Source organism: Pteronotus mesoamericanus, unplaced genomic scaffold (genome assembly GCF_021234165.1).
Source record: "Pteronotus mesoamericanus isolate MK-2021 breed Mesoamerican mustached bat unplaced genomic scaffold, CSHL_Meso_final contig_74, whole genome shotgun sequence".
NCBI lineage: Eukaryota > Metazoa > Chordata > Mammalia > Chiroptera > Mormoopidae > Pteronotus > Pteronotus mesoamericanus.
The window spans coordinates 11,950,433-11,953,623 of NW_026555247.1; the positions used below are offsets into that span (position 1 = coordinate 11,950,433).

A 3,191-nucleotide genomic window follows, 5' to 3' on the forward strand; every position below is an offset into this window, starting at 1 on the left:
GGTAATCTTAGACAGTATACAGTCTCTCCTCATCAAATATAACTTTAAATGTAAGGCTTTTTACAGTGTTTATTTATTGATTGAAGATTTTTTTTAAATCAACATAAAGAGACAGAAGAAAACAAAGACAAAGAAAGAGACAGATACATGAGAAAAAATATTTGAGAAATATGTGAAGCTACTAATGATAACTCACAGCAAACAAGAAATTTCATCAATTCAATTTCTGTTCAAATTTCATGTTCACAAAATAGCCATGAGCATCGTTAGGTTTACATCCTACCAGTCTAGTAACCACAGTGGAAAGTAATTTCTCATTTTCAGCAGTTTCAGCTAACATCTCAAACTTAACGCTTGAGTTTGAGTTAATTCATTTCTGGTCACATGCCCATGCTTAAAACAATGACCATAACCAGCAATTTGAGATATGTTCATTAGACATGGCTGCATCATATGTCCTTTCTTTTAGCCTTGACATTGAATTCAGTTAAACTTAAACCGACTGGACTAAGATTGGTGAATGGGTTTCCCCAAGAAAAATCAGAGTGCTATTATCGTAAGTATTTTAGGTGGATGCTAAACAGGCAAAACAAAATCCATAGCTTGTTCTAAAGAAATAACACATCTTTACCAGTGTCCTATTTCCTACAGGAAAAAAAAAATCAAAACTCAATTTATACTCTGTGTCACTTATTCCTTCTGGGATTAATTTCACAACATGTTTACCCCAATTCCCAAATTGTGGCCACAGTTGCCCAAACAAGCTGAGGTCTTTTTAGTCTATTCCGGCTTTCTGACATAGTCTCTCTCTGCAAATGCAACCCAACTGCCACTTTCCATCTGTGCAAACTCATAATATTTAAAGATTCAGATTTAAATGTAATATTTCTGTGAAACATTTCCCAACTTTCATTAAATAATCATCACACAGTTCTCACACTTACACAATACTACATATATAAATCTTACAACATATAACATATTGTATTTTGAGAGTTTCTATATGATGTTTCCCTTTCCTGGAGCGTGCATTACTTGAGAGTACAGAGTGCTGCAACAGTTAACATATCGTAACTGGTTAGGGCAGCAACTGACTCAGTTTATGTTGAATGAGTTGTTAAATAAGTCAAATTGAATAATGTCTCAAATTCAGCAGCCAGATCTTATCTTTACATAAACAGCTTGAATGAAAGATTTCCAAGCAAGTGATAAGTGGGACTAGTAATATGAATGTGTCCAGAAACCCTTAGAAGTCTCCTTCAGATAGGATTGCAAATGAACATTATTTTTACCAAGCCATCCTGGCTACACTAACATATTTACATTGAACAAAATCAGCAAAGTCAGCACTCATTATAGTAGGCAAAAATAACTACTATGGATCTGTTTAAAAAGTGCCTGTGATGTTCTAGCTAGTTTTGTTTAAGTAATATTTATAATATTCATGAGAAAGTAAAACAAAAATGAAACTGCATGCATTTGTGGAGAATTCCTTAAGGGATTCTGTGGGTGAAAGAAAACTTGCCAAGTTTTTAATTAATATATTTATTTATTTTTTAAACAGTAGCTTGAGGGATTATATAATGCAAGATTAATCCATTAAGAGTTAAAAGGTAGAGAACTCAATTACAGATTCAGCTATGGCCCTGGTGAATTATCAAAAATTGTGAGTTTTAGTGAGTGTCTATGATTTAAAGAATTACAGGAAGACAGATGTCCCTGGGCTCCTGAAAATAAGAATTGTGGAATTTAACTAGGACGACTTTGGTGTGGCGTTTTGAAGGCAGCCATATTAGTGTAACTAGCTAAATTTGACTTCTGTAATTTAACATGCACATAACTAGAGCATTTATCAGAGCCTGAAAAAGTCTCCTGAAAGCCTAAGAACAGACTTATGTGGGTTAAAGGAGGAAGTGAAGGACTGTGTTTGGTACATAACAGGCCCTCCTCAGTTTTTGCTGTTTTGAAAGAAATGAAACCTAACCTGAATGCTGCCCCTATTTGATACCCAGGGGAAGATCATGGTTGCCTAGGCAACAATGACTGGCAAGCTTGGTATAAAGGCAGGTTTCAATAGTTGACTCATCAGAAGCTGCAAAACTGTGGAGGCAGGAGAGGGGAAAGAAACATCAGTGGAGGTGGATCTGACTGAGTCCTATAGTGACACTGAAGCAGAAATTAATTTGTTTTTATTTCAACACCATTTTGTAAAAGTCAGATAATTTTCCACTTGTTCATCAAGATGGAAAACTCAGGTTCTGGCGATAAAAGAGGTGGATCTGCAGCCCAGCACAGAAGTCAGCTGGACCGTTTGGTTTAGGAAGAAGATTTCTATCAATTTGTAAATAATGTAAGTCAAGAAGATTACAAGCTTATGGGGGATAACAATTTGCTTGGTAACTCAAGTGAAAGTACAGAAGAAGAGATGCGGAGAGGACTTCAACTAACTAATTAAAGAAAATCCCCTGGAAAATTCAGCTGATAATACAGGTGAAAGAGACTCTTCAGATGCGTCGAGCAGTGCCTCTTTAACAAACTGGCTTACCTCTTTCGAACCAAATGAAAATGTGACAAGTGGGCAAAGAGAACACCAACCTTGGAGTGAAGTGAGCCAGGTTAATCCACACAGTGATTTCAGATTCAGTTCAGGAATAAATTTTAACTTTAATAATGGGAGCCCAAATGCAGAGAATGAATATGCACCATGTACAAGACTTCCCAGGGGAAAAAATATGGAAAATAGCCAAAGTCATGTGGGAAATCCACAATCTGAATCGGTATTTACAAGACCATCTAGATCAGAACCAGGTACAACTGGAGCATTAATGGAAATCCCACCTACAAGAGGTCAGCAAAAGGTAGTAAGCAGAAGCCCAGACCATTGCAGGACCAGAGAAAGAACTGAAAGTATGTAACCTTTGCATTCACTGGTTCACTGAGTGAACTTTTATACAAAGACTTAATCACAGTGTATTATCTCCAATTTTCTAGCAGCCTTTGGTAAATGAGACTGAAACATTTTTTCTTTTCTTCTTTTCTTCCTTTCTTTCTTTTTTTTTTTTTTTTTTTTACATGTCACCACCAAGAAATACTGAGACAGCAAAAACCTGGATTTGAATTTCAGAACAAGGGTCTTTTTGCAGCTCTCAGAACATAGAATGCCATTCAAGGAGACTCTTCTCCAGAAACAG

General features: G+C 36.1%; 1 pseudogene; it reads left to right on the top strand.

Moving 5' to 3' along the window:
* Nucleotides 1–2,242: 2,242 nt before the first annotated feature.
* LOC129078818 (E3 ubiquitin-protein ligase RLIM-like) lies at nucleotides 2,243–2,915 on the top strand (annotated as a pseudogene).
* The last annotated feature ends 276 nt before the right edge of the window (nucleotides 2,916–3,191 follow it).